This window comes from Podarcis melisellensis, assembly GCF_964234715.1.
Source record: "Podarcis melisellensis genome assembly, chromosome: 4".
Taxonomy (NCBI): Eukaryota; Metazoa; Chordata; class Lepidosauria; order Squamata; family Lacertidae; genus Podarcis; species Podarcis melisellensis.
In genome coordinates, this window is record NC_138531.1 from 25,464,611 (window position 1) to 25,485,566 (window position 20,956).

Sequence of the window (20,956 nt, forward strand, 5' to 3'; positions counted from 1 at the left end):
ACAATTCCGGTTGCAAAGTGGGGTGTGTTCATGGACCCTAACACTCTGTCGTGCTCCCAATAGCCTTCTCATGTTGAGGTTGCAACCCTTCTCATGTTGAGGTTGAACTTCTGCAGCCAGGGACCCTGCTGTAGACTTCCCACCCTACTGAGGTCCCTGATTGGAGGATTCAGTATCGCACAAGGCTCCTCAATGAGCAGAAAACTGCTACTACAGAAGTTACAGCTGAATACGGACTCATAGCTCCATCTGTACTCACTTGCCCTCTTCATTTTAGCAATGACTGAAGCGGTAACAAATGCAACTTTATATGCAGGAGGCAGGAACAATTCCTTCTGTGTTGAGCTCCCTTCCCTTGAACAGCAAAAGGAAATCTTGAAAAAGTGAGCACATACCACAATCTTTCATGCCACAGAGCCTGGAAATCAAAATCCTATTTCTTTCATGTTGTTTACTTGCTTAAACTATCATGTATTAGAAACCAAGCTTAATCTGATTAGTAATATTTCTGGCATAGCATATATGGATTAGAGGTTGTTTTATAATTTAACAGTATGCAACATTAGAAGGATCTTTTTGACTTAAAACTTTTCAGCTGTCTTTTTTTTAATGCCTAGGAACTCTGTTATTGGTTTCTGCTTCCATTCCAGTTTAAAATCAGATCCTACAGATTTGCGGAAACTGCAGCAACACAAGTGGTGCCTTGGACAACTGCATGCAAATATCAATCCTATTAAAGAGAGAGAGACTAGTCCAGCCAGCCATACCATGCCACCTTCTCTCGTGTAGCCTCATTGTTATAATCCTTAAATTAAGCTGGATCCTATGCCTTCTGGAAACGGTGCACTGAACCATATTGGTTTTGTTACTTGGGAAGTTATTGCACATGAGATCTTTTCTGATCATGGCACTGTTCCTATAAGCACCTTAATTATCCAAACAGTGTCCACCTTATTATTATGAATTCAGTATGGCAGTGGACATGCATTTTGTTGTTGTTTCATCGTTTAGTCGTGTCCGACTCTTCATGACCCCATGGACCAGAGCACGACAGGCACTCCTGTCTTCCAGTGCCTCCCGCAGTTTGGTCAAAGTCATGCTGGTAGCTTCGAGAACACTATCCAACCATCTTGTCCTCTGTCATCCCCTTCTCCTTGTGCCCTCCATCTTTCCCAACATCAGGGTCTTTTTCAGGAAGTCTTCTCTTCTCATGAGGTGGCCAAAGTATTGGAGCCTCAGCTTCACAATCTGTCCTTCCAGTGAGCACTCAGGGCTGATTTCCTTCAGAATGGATAGGTTTGATCTTGCAGTCCATGGGACTCTCAAGAGTCTCCTCCAGCGCCATAATTCAAAAGCATCAATTCTTCAGCGATTAGCCTTCTTTATGGTCCAGCTCTCACTTCCATACATCACTACTGTGGACATACATATTAACTTGGAAGGTAGGATTGCAATCCTAAACACACTTCCTCAGAAGGAAACCCTATTGATCATAGTGGGATTCTCTTTCAAGTAAGCACACATCTTATCAAACTTAGCAAGTAAACATTTACTTGTGAGTTAACTTTCATAGGGCTGCCACTATTTGCGTAACTGCAGATTTCTGCTGATGTGAGTTTCTGTACTGATCAATCCATCCTCTCCCTGCTTCTACCGACTTAGCAGTGCAGACTTATGTTGGCAGAACTGGATCCAACCTCTTCCCATGGTTGCATTTGCAATAGCAATAGCTGAATCAGGGATTTGCAAGCACCGAAACTTAGCTTTGCTGAGCTTGCGGCTAAGTCACAATATACAATCAATTCTGCTTTGTATCTCATGAGCTTCAACTGCCTTCTCGTTTCCATTTCTTATATTTTCCTCTGCGTTCCTTATCATTTGTGCTTAGATATCTTAATATACCATTTCCTCTGTGTTCGTAACTGCTATTTGTTTAAATGAAGCAAATCTTTTTCTTCTTCTTTTCACACCCTGCTACTGATTACATTATCACTGATTCAGGGCGCTGTGTTTCAGCATCATTTTAGCTGTAGCAGCAGCCTTTCCGAAACAGGCTTGCTCTCTGAGATTTATTACACATAGGTCAAAGTCATTGTTACAAGCCAAAACCTCATCATACTTTATTTGACGGCTTCTTAACCACATGAAAAAAGGGAAGGCATTTGTCGAAGCAGCAAAATGAACCTTTTACCAGGGCAGAGTCAAGAGCTCTGACTTTCATGTGCTCTTATGCAACATTCAGGTAGGTGAAACCCCCCATCTTTAACCATGAACGCTAATGTTCTCAGAACAGCAGGAAAGAATGAGAAAGAAGAGAGCAGCACAGAGCATTCCACTTCTAGAATAAACCAGTAGGATGTCTGCTGTTATCACTGCGTCTTGCCTTGTGGGAACCCACCTACACTTCAGTTGTCCTCTACAAATTGTGGATGGTGTCACCTCTCATTGCTCTTCTGCTGAAAGTAGAATTATAATTGACTTTCCATATTCCCAGAGATGTAGCGATTTTTAAAGAATAAATAGTGAACATCCTGCATGGTTCATCTGCACAAGTAGACAGGGGAGAGCTGGGTGGACAGGGAAGGAAACTTCTCCCCTTCTTTTCCCTTCTGTTGCTTCTCCCTGCCCAAGATAGTGCTTAGGAGAAAACTGTGTTTCTTCTGTGGTGAACAGACAGATAGACACACGCACAAAGAAACAGAGTGGTGGAGAAACTGTATCAGGCAAGCTAGCCATTGACCCTGCATACACACCATTCATTTAAAACACATGACTTCCCCCAAACAATGCCAGGAACTATAGTTTACCCCACCAGGCTACAGTCATACATCCATTTATGTAACCCTCTGGTTATATAACCCTCTGGTTACGTAAACTTCGGGATGCGCACAGGGCAAACCCGGAAGTATTTTACTGGGTTTTGCCCCCCGCACATGTGCAGAAGCGGTCCTCAGGTTGCGGAAACCTCTGGATCCGACTGGACCTTCAGTGCTTGGTTCTCTCCTAATACCTATCAAGGCATTTGTATGCTATAGCTTATCATTCAGGTTTGCTGATTTATATGGTAAACACAAGCAGGAGGCAGGGATGAACTCAAGCAAGTTGCTGACTATAGCTGCCTCCGTGTAGTTTCATTCCAAGTGGCCATCAGGGTGCTGCTTGGAGGTGCGAATTGGGCTGCAGTTCGCACTAGTCACCCTGATCCAGAAGGCGTGTGGTCTCTTGTGTGTATTTGGGGCTTCTGGCGTGCTAGGGCTTCTTCCATTTAATTAGTTGACTGGGACAGAAAGACCTCCACATGCCAAGGAATCTTGGCATGCTTGGAGTTGGGCCTTCAGTTTAAAACAGGGGTAGACCACACATGTAGGAGTCTTGTGTGTGCACAGCTCTCTGACCTGGACAATAAAGTCTTCTGTAAATAAAGTACACTGGATGTATGTAGGTATGATAACATTTTAAGCAGCTCAGAACGGACACAATTTTTTTCCTGATACAATATTATGGGGTTTTATTCTTGCCAAGGAAAAATACATCAGAATAAGTAACAAGAATAAATCTGTTAATTAAATGCTAGATCATATTGGTCCTTCCAGATATACATATAACCCTCAGCAGTGAAAACTAAAAAATTCAAAAGCTGCCACTTCTTGGCAGCAGTGGCTACATCAAGAATATTTCCCACCCATCACACCAGATTCATTAGTGTGCTGCTAAATGCTATGGATCTGAGATGTGGATAAGAAGAACAAAGTCCTTTTCCAGTTCTTTGCTTCGTTAAACAATCTGAAGGGCTTCTCCAAAGGGCATGCCCTCCAATGGGTGGGTTATCTCAACTAAAACCTCTGCACTGAAAAACCCACTTCATTGAGAGAGACCCCTTCATCCTTGTGAGTGAATCACAATAAAGGATGAACAAAAGACTGAGCTCATTCAGACCCCGGGCATTCAGGGAGCCCAAAGCTCCACAGAGATGCAAAGTTTAGAAGTACTTGAGCTACTTGAAGCTCCACAGAATTGCAAGGAAATAATTCACTTCTGTTGTTCTCCCGACTGGAGAGCGAAGCCTCTCCCAACTGGCAGCGCCTTGCTAAGGTTGGCAGATGAATCAATCTAATTAGTAGGTGTGGGTCTAGCACTGATCAGGAAGCAGGTCTGTAGGATTTAACAAGAAGGCCTTAATATCTATAAACATGCAAAACACGCCTGCCTCTGTTACGGCACTTCCAAATGCAGGGAAATAACAAACGGCGGTATAATAACCTCCAAGAGAAATTCCCCATAGGGGGACGTTTATTGCAATAAGGTGGTGCTACTGGGTGTTTGTCAAAATGATATTGCATCCTCTCGACATAAACTGCAGATGCAGGGTGAGAATATAGCTATGCAATTAGGTTTTGTTTTTTTTAACAAAGTAGAATGCTCCATGGGGACATGCAAAACACACCTTTAATTAATGCAGAGATGGTTTCAACAGGCTTTGAAACGCCTGTTATCAATACACTGGAGATGCAATCGATTGTCGGATGTACTGCAAATGACATTTCTTGAAAACATCATGTGCTTATCCCAAATTAGGGGTTAAAACGTATATCATTCCAAAATTAGCGAAGGAGGCAGGTTTGGCAATTTACCCCATGTCAGCTTTTCAAAATTTGAGCTATAGTTCTAATGATTAGCTTATTTAGCAAAATGATTTGTTAGCCATTTTGCAAACTAGCCACTCAGTTTTAAAAGCCTCTTTATATTTCTCTCATTACATTATGTAGTCCTATGTTCTTGTAGAGAAAACTTTAGAAGTGACAGAAGGTTTTTTTGGGGGGAGGGGTAACCCCTCTTGCAAATCTGGCCAGCGATGAATGAGGAGATATTTTAAAAACCCACAAGAACTTGCCAGATCATAGCTTTCTTTTGCTTTATAAAAAGCCTGATAATGTATGTTTCCTTAATTTCATTCAGTGTTCAGAAACTAGCAAGTGGAAATGGCTCTTCAGCCCTTTCTAAAAATGTCAGATCTTTGTTTTTAAAAATTGATACCTGTGGTATGACTGTTAGTACTAAAATGGGTGGCGGGGTGGGCTGAACTGGCAACGTTTTGAAAGATGCGCCTAAAAAAACCCCTGAACTCTTCACTTCCGGGGATGTGAGGAAGTAAATAAAAAAAATCATTCCCAATTGTGAATTCCTCGGGTGTTCATTCCATGCAACTTGCCATGGTTGAAATACATATTTCATAAAGGTATTGTGCACCAAGGCACCAAGCACAGCTGGAATGTAGGAAGTGGGGCTGTAGGAACTGTTCTGGAAAAACTTTTGTCAGGAAAGCAGTAGTCTTTCTAGGTTTAGAGAAAAGAAAATAACTTGAGCCAATGTTATATTCTGATATATCTGCTGCATCTGTAACGTTGAAGTCATTAAAGTGCAGGGCAGTCCGTGACAGTAATTAGGCTTTCTGAAATAATGTTTGGAATAATTTTCACGTAACCCTGTAACCTGACCCCATTGGGCAGGTATGTCAAATTGGCAATGCAATTAAGCCAGGAAAAGAGCCTTGAAAGAATCTAGGATCTTTGTCACAAATGCTGACCTCCATTCTAAATGGAATGCTTTTCTGTCCACAAAGAAGTCCACTGAGATATTATAGCACATGCATCAGCATGTAATGTGTCATTTCCCCTTTTGACATGCTAGTAGGACATCACACTGCACACATCATAATCTTTCAGCTGAGTTAATCCATTTAAAGTCCAACTTAAACACAAAGTTTAGTGGGGTTGCAGGTGACAGGCATGATTCTGGACCACAGATTTTTTGACCCCCCCCCCAAGAAGCTCTCTAAAGAGTTTGATAGTGAAATATTTTGTGCGCACACATCAAGTTGTGGTTTTCGAAGGGAGAAAAGCCCTCTCTCTCAGAATATAAACTGTTTAGATTCACCACGGAGCATTTTCCAGCCCTAAAAGATGATTTATGCTCTGCTCTTGAACACCATTTTTTTACAACAAACCTTACCGTATTTCTGAAGTGTTCCGTCCTCTGAATGATCACTTGCAGGTGAATGAAATGATGAACTTGCCGTGTCTTAGAAATACTGCCATAATAAATGGCAGAATTTACTGCATTCTCTGGAGGAAAAGAGATAAGGGGATGGCTGAACAAGTGGTAGAATTTTCAGCTTCAGAGATGAGAAAATAGAAATGCCACGTGGCTAGGGTTGCCATACCTCTAGATTTTCCCGGACATATACAAAATAGTGCAGTCGGCAATCGGTGAAAATGTCTGGGGAAATTTGGCATGTCGACAGTGGCACTTTTGCCCCCATAAAGCTCAAAAACTTTGGGCAAAACTATAAAAAGCTGAACAACTTTTCTGTCCGGATTTTCAGTGTTCGAAATATGACAACCCTAGTCAGACCTCCTACCCACTTGTCTAAATTTGGCTAGTTTTTTAAATAACTAAGATGCTTTCCATGGCTGACCATTAGAAAATAATGGCCTGGTATGAATGATCATATACCTGTATTGGCTTAATAAGTTGAGATAAGAGCTAGCATTTTTCTTACACACGCAACCCTTTTTCCTCATCTCATCACAGTGAAGACAATAAAGCTAGAAGTTTCTAGTTAACCATAGTTTCCCATTTCTTTCAAACTATAGTTTAGTGTTCTGACTTGTTCCAAAGTGAGTTACCATAGTTTCCCAGTCTGGATGAAATGGAAAACACAGTTAATCAGAAGATTCCTGGTTTGATTGCTTATGCTGTGAAGGCAGCAGCAAAGGAGATGCACAGGCAAAAGGCCCATTCAAATAAATAAATATCTTTATTTATCCCAGCATTGGCCATAGTAATGCAAAGAGTGTCTTCATCCAACCCAAGTTTGCTTTGCATCTGCACTATAGCTACAAGAGTTCATGACCATATTTTGATATTCTTGTGTCCAGTGCAAACATTACAAATAGCTGCTATGGGACCGCCTCTCCTGGTATGCCCCATGGAGGACCTTAAGGTCCATAAATAGCAACACCCTAGAGGTCCTGGGCCCTAAGGAAGTTAGATTAGCCTCAACCAGAGCCAGGGCCTTCACAACACTGGCCCCAGCCTGGTGGAACGCTCTGCCTCATGAGACCAGGGCCCTGCAGGATCTGATTTCTTTCTGCAGGGCCAGTAAGACAGAGTTGTTCTGCATGGTCTTTGGCTTAGAATCAGTTTGATTCCCTCCCCCTCTTTCTTTTTCCTTTCTTCTCCTGTGAAGAGGCTGCATCTTAATGTTTTCATGTTGTATTTTAATCAACTTGTTTTTATTATTGGTTGTTAGCCGCCCTGAGCGCTGTCTTGGCTGGGGAGGGTGGGATATAAATAAAATTTATTTATTTATTTATTTATTTATTTATTTATTTATTTATTTATTTAAAGGGGCAGCAAGGTTTAGCTCCTCTGGGGACATGACATCTAATGTTCAGGATGTGAGTGCCATTGCTGATGGAGTCAAAATAGCATCACCCACACACAAGGAAGAGGTTTGGGAACCCCGAGGTTTGCTGAAGTATGCAAAAGCTTTAGGGAAAATCCCTGACAAACCTCAAAAAATAGTGAAAAGGAGGGCTGAATGTGCTCAGTATCAATGGGATGCTGACCGACTCCTAGGAGAGGGGGAAGGAAAAACCAAAAGAATAGGGGATGGAATGGAATAGTTGAGAACCTGAGGTATTCCATACAGCAAGTTTGTTGCAGAGTGTCCCTCTTGTTGCTTACCAATAGTACTGCATGAAACAGCACCCTCTAGAGGCAGGGGCACTCAGCCTCTACAAGAGTCTAATGCTTTGGGGCAGTCAGTCTGATGTGCTGACTTCTCCCGCAGACTCACATTGCGTGGCGGGTTCCCGCCTCCCCCTGGTGGACATAATGACACATGACACAGTTCTTTTAGGTTAATGGGCAAAAATTGGCCACAACTTTCTTGGTTACAGGTGATGAGCGGTATTGGCTCAGGCATTGGTCCTAACCTACTATCCGGCTTCAGCCTGATTGCTTGAAGTCCGGGAAGGGTTAACCACCAGTAGAGGGAGTCCTGCTGATGCACATCAACTAGGAACTCCACCAGGGTCACCGCTCGGGGGCCGTGCCCCAATACGCGCAGCGCAAGCAGGAAAGAGGAGAAGGAGCAGCACCAAAGGGAAAGCAAACTGGAGAAGCTGCAGCAGCAAAAGAGGGAGATCCCTAGCCGGGCTGGGGCTCAATAGCCCAGGCCATCCCCCCCCCCCGAGCCAGCCAATTGGCTGGCCCGGGGATGACGTGAAGTCCGCAACTCCACCTCCTCTCTAGCTCAGAAGTGGCTGTCTTGATAAACACCGCTTGTGAAGTTCTGAAAATGTTGGAGAGCAGTCTTCTCAGCTTTGCCAATGATACTTGCAGCAAGTCCTACTAATGCTCAATTAATCTTTCCCCCAGCGCCTTGCTTTCCAGATTCTGTAAATACATGCAATTCTCTCAGTGTGTGTGTGTGAGAGAGAGAGAGAGAGAGAGAGAGAGCTGGTGGCAGGGACCCTGCATATCATCAAGTGGAAAGTTTGGCCCGTTGTTCCTACAGTGGGCAGGGGAAGCATGAAAAACACAAATAAACCGAGGATTTGCCCATGAATTCTGCTTGGTAGGTTGCCAACTAATCAGGATTCACGGTACAGCTCCCACTTTGGTTGCTTTCCTGTTCTGGGCTAATTCAAACACAGACGTGGACTCAAAGTATGTTTTGCTTTCTCTTTTTTAGCAGCTGCATTCTGAAGGGGTGCAACCAACAGACCTATGTAATCTGTGTGATTTGCAACAAAAGTTTATTTTAAAGGGGGGGAGTGTTGGCTCACTACTTAGACAAACAGCCCCAAGACCAGCACCACCAGTAAGTTATTGGCAAAACACCTGGGGACCGAATGTCGCTTCTGAACTCTTTGTAAGATTTGCTTCACATTGGTAGTGCAAATTAACTGTCTATCCTTAAAATAATATACTGTTACCCCTGAGTAATCCCTCCCTAGATAAGAGTATTTCCCTCACCTCTTCTGGAAAATGCATGATGAACCAGCTGAGAAAATAATACACCAAAGAGAGCCAGAAATCCTGCTTTTATAAATATGTCTGTGAGAATAATAATCTCTGCATTTTTTGCTAGTAGGTGCTGTGGTCAGGGTCACTGAAAAACACAGCCACGTCGGGCCCTCTCAGGAGTAACACCAGCAGCCTACTGCAGATGAAATAATGAGATACATAAGGAAAGGTGGAGTTGGGGGAGACAGAACAAGGAAGGATAGAGCAGACAGAGGGCGAGAAAATAAAGGGCTCAGGTTGCAATCAGAAGGAAAGATTTGAGACATGTGAATGAGCGAGCGAGGAAAGACAGAATGGAAACCCTGGTTTTGATAGGGGAGGCTGTAATCTGTAGATCATGCCAGCACAATTTGTAACCCACCAAGTAAAAAAACAGCCCACCAGCCATACATATTGCACCCTGCCAGGTGCTTGATAATACCAGGCAGGCAGGGAAAGCAAAAAGATTAATTGAGCCCCTGGTGGGCCCACCATACATGGTTTGGCAGCCTTGTGAGTGTTTTGGCTTGGAGGGTCACAAACCGTGCAGCTGTGCCATAACAGTGCAATTCTAAGTGTGCTTACTCAGAAAAACGAGACCTATGGAATTCATTGGGGATTACTGCCTAGAAAGTCAGTGTTTTCAGGATTTCTGTCTTGGTTACATAATAATATACCCATTAAAGCCAAGAGATCTATTAGTGGCAGATAAGCATTTCTCAGGAAAATTGCTTCAAACTATTGCTTCAAACTATTCAGGGAGCGTACAGATTTTCAGGACATCACAGTTGGTTGTGTATTAATTGTCTTGAGCATTTAGAACAGGGGTTGTTAATGTGGTGCTCTCTGGATGATGGTGAGCTGTAAGTCCCATCATCCCTGCCCTGATCATTGCTTAGGCTGCATGGAACTGATGGGAAATGTAGTTAAAAATCGGGGGGGGGGGGGGCACTATGGTGTCTACTCCTGTCTTAGAAGCTCTGAAACCTGACAGGTAGAATTTAGGAAAAGCTACTGAGGGTGCTTCCACATTGTCACTATTTGGGGGTTGGATTTAATCGCATACAAGCAGATTCAGGTTGCACAGTTAAAAGTTGGCTAGGATGTCAACAGACTTGTTTCCCAAAAGGAATGGACTTTTTGCAACATGGAAGGTGACATGAAAATACGCTGGGAAATATAGACTAATCTAACCTCCCCATGTAGTTGTCAAACTATTGTCTGAGGTACTTTCTTTAAGAAAGCACCCTTTAAAATAATAGTATTTGGCCATAGATATTTTTGTATATAATTTATGCTCAGTAACAAATAAACAGCTATATGATGCTCAAACAAATATGTTAAATGTTATATATAAAGAATAAACTGTCAGCGCTGGACTTGCAAAACGGTGCATTTTAGCAATGCATTTAGCATCTCTTTTTTTTATACCCAATGGCTCATAACTGTGGGGAGGGGGGTGTTACAAACACCAGCAAGTCTTTGGCCTCTTATACTTGCATGTACACCATCGGCATTTAGCACGTTTGTCACCCCATATACTTCTGGAGGTATGTATATGAATATTATATGGAGCTGAGCTGAGCATAATCTGTAACAAGCGTGTCAGTCATTAGAATGTTTGCTGGCAAGTAAAGCAGACTCTGTAGCCCATATCAGAAGTAGGGGAAGGATATTTGTGACTCACTTTTAGATTTATTTGTCTCCTGGCAAAGTTATCAAGAGGATCTTGCTTGATTCATCATTATTCAAACAAGCAAAACCTCGGGGCAACTCTTTGTTTTTACATCTGCACACTAGTCTGTTGTCCTTGGAAACAGCCACTGTTGGCTTGCGCAGTCCTCTTTAAGATGAATTTTGGGGCCTATGAAAGGCAATGTCCTGAGCAGCTTCCTATCTTGACCGCCAGACATAACCCTGTTTTGCCCCCATTCTCCACCCCTGGAATCCGGCCAGTTGCTTTTCCACAGCCTGGATTCTTCAGGGGAGAACGGCCATGTTTGTCTGCCAACATAGCTTTAGACGCATGGCAGAGTTCCCTCAAAAGTAGGGTTGCGCCTTATGCATCACTGATAAACGAGAAATACATTGGTGAGAAAAGCAGGGCTCATTGGCATAAACTAACTTGTGTGTACAGATGCAAATTTAGAAACAATTGCTGTAATTTGAATAGAAATATGATACATTTCCCCATAGTGGGGAAAACGATGACCAGGTGATGTGTGGGCCTGCTCAGTCTGCCGCTGAGGTGTTAACTGGCCACGGGCAACTTCAGAGTCCCTCTGACTCTTCTTTTTATGGTTCTTTATATTGTTAGCAGAAAACCAAACTTCAACTAATCAGCCCTTTAAATAGAGGAGTCCTTCAAACAGAGAACTACCCTCTGTAAAGTGGGGCAGAAGGCCACCCTATCTTCAGGATGTGGGCCTAGACGTTCATATTCCATCCCCTTGTTTTTATCTTGAATTTTATTCTGTGAACTGCCCTGAGATATTATGATGAATAAACAAACAAAGAAACGAACAGTATGTTCTGTGCTTGATGTGAAAAGGACACTGTAAAACCCATGGGTTTGGAGCTATATTTTAAAAATTGCATGGGGACAAAAGACTTGGAGGCAAGGAACTGGTGTCACCTCAGGAATCTTCTGTGAACAACACTCTGGTTTGGTTCATTATAACTAATGCCAGCCTGGTGGTGGTGGTTTTAACAGGCTGTGGCTCTATCAAATATAAAGACAGGTTATTGAGCAAAAATGAAGGGGAGGAAAGCCTTCAATCACCATTTTTCATTTTGTGACAATGGGCAAGTGAAAAGTTGTAATCAAAAGGCCGACAGCCAGTCCCAATGCAATCAAATCTAGTATGACTGCAGGCCTTACTCTTCCCTGCTGGAAACACCCCCTGACTTCTGAGAAGCCCGCTTCCAAATCTTTTTCCTGCCAGAGATAATTGTGGAGAAACAGAAAAGAATTCCTAACGGTATTGACTGGAAGCCTTCGAGCAGATTGGCTGCGTGTTGTTGTCTTGCGTGAGGAAGAACGATAAACAAGAGACGAACAACTGGAAGAAGATGTAGCAGCAGAACAGAGCAAGATTTCCTTTGCAGGTCAACCGAAAGGGTGTTTGACCCAACCAAGCTTTCATTTCCTTTTCCCTCCAAATATTGATTTTCCACACAATCCCACAGTTGCAATAACCGAAATATTAGTTAGCTCTTAATAGGAAGACCTTTCTCAAATCTTGGAGCTACTTCTGTTTCCGATACAGTTAACCTTCCACACCAGATCATCTTCAAAGCTTAGTAAACAACAAATTCAGATACAACAAATAAAACAATAAATGAAAAACTGAAGGCAAATACAAATGGCGGGTCTTCAGAAAGCAGGAACCGCATCTTGCATCGGATGATGCCACAAAACTACTATAGCTCAGGTGTGAAGCTCATACACATCAGGAGCCTTGCATCCGGGCCTGATTCTCCCTGCTGAGATCAGTTAGGCTGCTCTTCTGTTGAAATCTGAGCATTTGATGAAGATCCTTCTATTGCAGCTGGCATTCTTAGTAAGCTTTCCGTTTTTCTGATTAATTTTAACTTGTTTCATCCACCATATGCTTTTTGTAGTATTATTCTGCACTGCTTAGAAACTTAAGGTGTTAAGGAGCATGCAAATTGTTTAAATAAAATAAATAATGGGATTTGATCCATGAGCCTCAATCACAAACCTCGTTGTTATTTATAAATTCAAGCCAACTTTTAGAACTCATAATTTTAACATGTGCAGTAATTTATGGTTTCTCTCTCTCTCTATTTCCAATTCTGTAATATATATATATATATATATATATATATATATATATATATATATATATATATATGTGCTTTCGGCACTTGGAACTTAGCCAGTCTCCTTTATCTGATAAACCTCTACTTGTAAGAAATCAGCTTACTTTTGATGTTATTCAAAGCAATATATTTATTTAAATTGTTAGCATTTTAGTAAAATTATTAAAGGTTAGATTGATATCATAGCCTTAGTTCATGACTAAAACACTTTGGAATGACTTGTATGTTGGGGAAATTAACATTCAACTGCATGCATTTATCACAAATGTGAGATGCATCAAATCTTGGGTTCACATGTTCCCCATTGTTTAGTATTGCCATGAGGCAAGTGTCCCTGTTTTCCAGGGACAGTTGTGAGTTTACAGAAGCCGTCCCGGTTTCAGATTTGATCCCAGAAAGTCCAGCTTTTCCTTAGAACGTCCCTATTTTCATCGGGGAAATGTTGGAGGGTATGGCATTATGCAACTCCCGAGCCAAGGAGATAAGTAAATATATACAACCTTTAGAAGACATGCGATGGCAGCCTTGTATAGGAAAGTTTTTTTAAAAAAATGTTTCATGTTTTATTATGTTTTTATATGTGTTATAAGCCACCCAGAGTGGCTGAGGCAACCTAGTCATTTCGTTGTAGGAATGTTGGAGGGCATGGGAGACTGGAAGTTTTCTCTTCAGTTTTAGATTACTTCAATTTAGTGTCAGGTTTGAACCCTGAACTCTTAAATAGAAATAACTATGGTTTGTTAAAATGGGAGCAAAAGCTTCCATAACCTTCCTCACTGTCTTTGCAGAGTGGGTGCACGCAAGCCCAAGGTTTGCTGCAGCTCAACAGTGGTTTATCATTATGTGCATAATAATAATAATAATAATAATAATAATAATAATAATAATAATAATAATTTGTTATTATTATTAATTTATTTATACCCCACCCATCTGGCTGGGTTTCCCCAGCCACTGTGAGCGGCTCCCAACCGAATATTAAAAACACAATACAGCATTAAATATTAAAAGCTTCCCTAAACAAATGAGGAGGAAACAATTAATGGCCCATAGGCTCTGCCAGCAATCCACCTCAAGCCATCATAAAAAGACCAATACTATATCTAACAATTTTTCTATTGACTCTATAGTATCACTCTATTCCTCTCAACTCATCCTGTCCCAAAAATTCTAAGCAGTAAGAGGGTTTCGGAATTGAATATGGTTCCTTAAATCGTCTAAACAGCAATGGATTAAAGCATAGCCCTGAATCAAAACTAAGTTGATCAGGTGGGCAGGCTGTGTATGAGTTGCTTGGCAACCTTACAGAGAAAAGCCAAGGCTACGTGAGAGCAGATGGCTTGTGGATGGCAGGCTGAACAGCAATATTCAGAGATTAGAATAAGAAATGAAAAGTGGCTACTCTGAATTGCCATGAGATTTTCTAGAAGACCCTGGAAGATTACAGCTTAATCTTATTTAAATGTGGAAAGCAAGTGCTTTAACTCAAGCTTTTATTTGAGGAACTACAAAACGGCAAAAACATAGTAATACCACTTTCTGGCTGGACCAATATAATGGACATCTCTGGATTTTCAACAAAGTAAACACCACTCAGTTGGAGGATATTTACACCATGACAGATGCTCTCTCCTACATTGCATGATGGGACTCCCTTAGATTTTTATCAAAACTTTTAAAAAAGGATTGTTGTTCTGGACACAGATGTTCAGCATTAGATGGCTTCATGCCCGCAAGTGCATCACTTTTTGCTTCTCATGTTAGAAGTGCTCAGTGTGCATTTGTGAGCGGCCATTATAGGCATAAGACATATAGACATTTCACAAATGTTTTTCAGTTGAGTCACTTTACATATTGAGCTGCATGTCTAGCACCCTGTGAGATTGTGGGTTTGTGGGTTTCTATTGAAATGCAATCTCCATTCTTCTTCCCCCTAGTACAGCTTATAACCATTTAATGCAAAATGGCAATAGTCAACATTCCAATAGAAAGCAGCTGAGAAGCGAAAAGCAAAACAAAAAACCCACATTTCAATAACAGCAGCACACAAGCAATTTAACATGGGGAAAGAACAATGGTCCTTAAGGCCAGTTAAAGTGGCTTAGACACCAAAAAAAACAACCCCTAACAGCACAGGGATCATTTGACTGGTAGCCAGCTCCACAGTCTTAGAGCCACAACTGAGAAGGCCCTGTCTTATAGACTCATTAATCATCTGAGAAGGTCCTGCCTTAATGCTCACTATCACGAATGGTGATAGGACAAGGACCAGTGCCTCTTCCACTATACCTCAGCATTAGAACATCTGGGACTCTTGCCCCAAGCTGTTCTGACTCTCCAAAGATGACTGCCACCAGCACTTTTAATGTGGAAACAGACCAAGAGGCAATAAAGATGAAACAAACTGCTCTGCGAAATCTGGGCCCCAGTCATGAGTCTGGTGACAGCATTCTGCCCCTGCAGAAAAGTTTCTGAGAACATTGGCAAGGTCTGCGTTTGATGTGACAAGAGGCATTTATTGAAACTGATTTCCAGAGTTCCCTGCGAAGGGGGATTGGCTTGTATACCACCCTGGGAATTGTTGCTCTTTGTGGGAACTGGGGTCTCCTAACAATCTCAGCACCCTTAGCAAACTACATCTCCCAGAATTCTTTGAGGGGAAGCTGTGACTGTTTAAAGTGGTATAATGTAGCTTTAAATGCACAGTGCAAATGGTGCCTTTATCTATCCTAGGCATTGCAGCTGTGTAGCCTTTGCTATTGTACATTGTCTCCCTGCTCTCTTCTCCCGTACTCCCACATAGCTAGCACATAAGTGGGGGGTGAGGGTGTCAGGAGTTGCAAAATGTTACCAGGGTTGCTTAGCATAGGCAATATGGTAAATAGCACTCTGGGGAAAGAGTTTTCAAAGTGCATTTAATTGCATTTTCCGCTTCTCCTAACAACAAGGGATTAAACTAGAATGAAATGTGATGGAACTTGAAGAAAGATGGGCAGCTTGGCAAATAGTGTTTGTTAATATGCTAGGGAAAAGGCTAAGCCTGCCTTGGAGAAATAAACATCTATGCTTGCTACTTTAAAGGTGAAATTTTGAATTGGAATCTGAAAGCTGGTTCACATGTTATTTTAACAGCTGGGGAAAAGAATGAGTGCCTCACTCTTCAGATTCCTCACAAATAAAATGTTTTAAGTAGAAGCTTTGGGCATTTCTGGTGATGTTACCAAATGTTCTAATTTCATATTTTCATAGAATCAGCAATCCTAGAAGCAAGAGCTGTCAAAGCATCCCAGCGTCAGTGACAAACTGTCGAGGTAACAAGGAAGTTAGGCAGTTTTTCGAGGAAAAGGTAAGTACCACCAATTGCTTATCAGCTTATTCATTAAAACATCACTTTCTGCTGTAACAAGGTCACATCAAAGACACCTAAAAAGGGGGTTAAAATGACAAATGCAATTCAGTGAAGCGAGTTTAAAGTGTTGCAAAATGGTGCAAAATGCCATAACCACATAAAACACACTTACACACACACTTACCTTACAGAGACACACCAAGGAATCTGGTTCCTATGCAACACTTAGAACAGATGAATTGGGCATCACTGGGGCTGAGGTATGCCAGTTGCACTTCACACATTTATTTCTGGAAGCCTGAAATTCCTGACATACTTTTTGCAAAGTATTCCATGAACCAGCTCTTGTGTTTTAAAGACCTATTGCAAACACAGAAAGTGGCAGCAAGGCCCTTGGAATCAATGTGGCATGTTTCTAGTCAATAGGCCTTACCTTGTAGAAGCAGAAACAGACACCTTCCTTCCTGGTCCTTCAAAATTAAAGAGGCCAGCTTAAGCACACTTTTAAAAAGAGTGTAACATGTAGTTGGGCTCTTAGGACTCAGCTACACAGCTACAATTCTAACGTTATGAGAGTGTTATAAAAATGTGGCACTAGATGGTGCTATAGAGCTGCAAGTCAATGTTAAATGGCATTGGGAGCCATTTTCTTTTTTTTAATAGCAGTTTTTCTTCATGGTGCTTTTTATATCTGTGTAGATCCAGCCTTAATATGACCTAACAGTGAGGAAGATGGATAAATGTCTATTATTTGATGGTTGTGCTCCAAACATGGTGAAGATGTGAATATTGAACATGTGAGAAGTGTGATTTCTGCTGCCCTGCATATTTGTTCATGTCTAGACACTAGCACTGTTTTCATTCTCTCAGATTCCACTTACTAGTTGCCTGTATTCTTCCTGAAAGTTTTGCTTCGGGGAAATTATGACCTTGGCAAAATGGAGATCCCAAGAGCCCATAATGTTATTCTTCGGAGAATGTTACCTTGGATTTAGAACAGGGATATAAAGCAATTCTCCCAAGATGAGCAAAGTCGCAGGCATAAAACACTTGCCTTAGTTGTCTCATCCATTAGAAGTTGTTCTCCCTTCCACCTCCCTGCCTTTTTAAGATAATGAAACACTGCTGCTGTGGAGATTAGCACCTAGAGTAATACTAAATCTTCCAAGGGGTGATACCTTGGTTAGAAACGACCAAAACGTCATGAAATAGTGATCAAGCTCCGGAGTTCTTCGGAGCTTTTCTTCAGGCTGGTTGTGAAACAAAATGGGGTGGGTGGGAGGGAAGATGGGGAGGAAATGCTGGCATGGGATGAAAGCCACAAAGTCTGATGTTGTTATACTCTTAAGATGGAATGCTGAAGGAGGTGCTCAGAGTAGCCAGATGCTGGTGCAAAGAGCCATTGTGGCTGATCCCCCCACTGCTGAACTGGCTGTGTGTCTGTAGGCAGGTGATTACAATGGAAAAAGGGGGAGATTAGTATGGGAGAGATAACTTAGAGCAGAGGAAGTGACTCCCTTGGCATTCCTTCTGCGGCTTCCCTGTGGGAAAAAAGCACTCCGAGCCTCAGATGCTCAGATATGGCACCCCTTGTCTGCAGAGCCAGCCGCCCCTCTTCCCTTTTTGAGCACCCTCCCTTGTGGAGCGTTCCTTTAGCCTCCTCTCCCCTCTGCTTGCGAGTTGTCTGGGCAGCTGCTGCCACTGCCCTAAACTCTGAGCCGCTTGGAAACTTTAAAGAGTGTGTCTGAATTTTAAAACCATTCCAGGGAAACATTTTCTATTGAAAAGGTAGAGCAGCACTGCCATCTAGTGGTCAATCTCAGAGTTCGCCTTCTGCCAATTTTATATATATATCTATTTTGGGTCATATCCCAATCGCGCTGCTTCCCTTGGCAGTTGCCTGTTTTGGCCCAAGGGATGTGCTGGAGGTTCTGTGCCTGCATGCTGTGCAAGCTCCCACTTAACCTTCTATTCAAAACGTTTGTGTACCGAACATTGGATTTTGCAACAGTTGTCAGTATTGAAAGGTTGTGTTATGTATTTCCCCCTACCTCCTCAAGGAGGCATGCTGAACAGATTTTTATTTTCTTAATTAAACTTTGCGCAGTGATGTGAAACCGGTATACGATTCCTGATAGTTTGCACAGCTACTGCTGGTGGCTGCTCCCTTGCTATTTTCTGCCTTCCTTTTCCCAAGGACTGAAATGCAAAAATGCAGGAGAGAGGGGAGTGGGTGTCAAGTACTGGTAGGCCATAGGGGAGCGGGTGGCACTGTGGTCTAAACCACTGAGTCTCTTGGGCTTGCCGATCAGAAGGTCGGTGGTTCAAATCTGCTCAATGGGGTGAGTTCCCATTGCTCTGTCCCGGCTCCTGCCAACCTAGCAGTTCGAAAGCATGCCAGTGCAAGTAGATAAATAGGTACCGCTGTGGAGGGAGGGTAAACAGCGTTTCTGTGCGCTCTGGCTTCTGTCATGGTGTTCTGTTGCATCAGAAGCAGTTTAGTCATGCTGGCCACATGACCCAGAAAGTTGTCTGTGGACAAGCACCAGCTCCCTTGGCCTGAAAGCGAGATGAGAGCCGCAGCCCCATAGTCACCTTTGACTGGACTTACCTGTCCAGGCGGCCTTTACTTTACCTTAGGCCAGGACGTTTAAAAGGACACACTCAATGTAGGAGTGCAAACAGGAACTGAGCAGGAAGAGCAAATAATCTGTATTTCTGAGGGCATATTTACTGAGACATTTTTGCAGATGGCATTGGATGGGCACAGCAGCGTCTATGGGTAACCCTTGAATTGGCAGCCCTTCTTGTCATCACTCAACACTTATAAACCCTTTCAGGTAAAAACTAAAGAAGAATGAATGTTTGGAGAATGTGTGCATATAGCCAGGGCAGGGAGAATCACACCCACTGACCTCTGTGCATTCATCTGAACCTGAGTACAATGCCTTCATGCATACAAATTGTACATGCCTAGGCCAGGGGTAGCCAACATGGTGCCCTCCAGATGTTGTGGACAATTGTTCCCGTTATCCCTGACCATTGACCATAGTAGCTGAGACAGCTGGGAATTGTAGTCCAACATCATATGGAGAGTATCACATTAGCTGGTCCTGGCCTAGGTTCGGATGAATGCATGTGACCTCCCTCACCATAGGAGCTAATTACTAGTTGTCGAGGTCCTTTTGGCCCCCCCATATAAAATATTTGAGGGCCACCCCTAAGTTGATGGATCTTGCCATTCAAATGGGGGGGGGTTGCGCGCGCTGCATCTTGTGATCCATTATTCAGGGTGGGGACTACCTGCCCCGTCTCCCAATATTTTATTCAAGTGAGCACCCCTGTTCTCCACCCACTCATTCCCTCTCTGGTGTCATCTTGAAAAGGCTTATATCCCCAAGGAAAGATCTTCCACACTGAGGGAAGTACATTAGTGACCTTACCTTCTCACGAGTAGTGAATGTTTGCATATTTGTTCAACACCGATTAAGATTTAGTTGGCTTCCGGTTGTTTGGTTTTGCACACTTGTATGTTTTCTATCGCCGCACCTCATTTTGTTTCTGTGGCTTCTTCACTTGTTTTGTGTTTACCAAACGACACAGGACTTACTATTGGAATCCCAACCTAGAGTAGCTGCAGAGGAAAGCTACCCACAGAAATTCCAAATGGTCCTACCTGCAAAGATTGCTGTTGCTATGTTTCTAGTCCAGGTAGCATAGACTGGCAAAGCATTTCAGCATGTCCTGTTGGTCCAATTTGGTTCCTGCGGCTGTTACAGGAAACGAAGCAGGGGCTGTAAGTAGTGAGGGTCTCACAGCTACCATCCCACAATGTCTGCAGCAGCACTCCAGCCTGCTAAAGGGAGATCTGTCTCCCGGGAAGCTTCTGTCTGTCCACAGAACACATTGGTGGCTCCACGCGATAGCAATAAATTTCTATTGACACCTATTAATTGCATTATTTCCTTCCTGACACCCATAAGCCTACTGTTGCAGACCAGTGATCACTGATAAACCTTTATCCAGATGCTCAAACTGGGGGAAGCTCACTCTGATACCAGTCACCTCAGAGTATCCAGATGAGTTTGCAGCTAGGCTGCAGTGACAATTTTGCTTGATCAAAGAATCACTTCCTACATGCTCCAAAAAGCACCGCTGCATCCATAGGCACATTGCTTAAGGCCCTACATGGTCACCTTTCCCTCTCATCAGGGGCACTCTGCATTAGCACAGTGGTCCTCTTGTACACTGTCAAGAAGTTTCTCTGGTGGCCACCAAAAATGAGAGCCTGATGTAGCTGAGTGAAATAATTCAAGTACAGAAACCTGAAGAAAAGGAGGAGGAGAAGGAGAAATAATAGCTTAAAGCTTCCTTGAGGATCAAGTGGTTGAAAGGCAGGATACATATAATTTTAAAAATGGCTGCCACCCAATTTGTAAAAAGTTGATATGATTAGTTAGAGTCAGTTAGGCTATTGATTCAATTAGCAGAGATTTGCATGTGAGTAAAACATGAAGCACACTGCATTTGCTTTTGGGAGTTTTTATGGAGCACATATGAGTCATAACAGGCAAATGCCTCTTCTGAAGAAAGAATGCCTTTTTAAAATGTTCCTTCCCATATAGAGCTTTTCCCAAACATTGGTATTCAGCTGTATATATTTTTAAAAGCTGCTACTCTAATCAG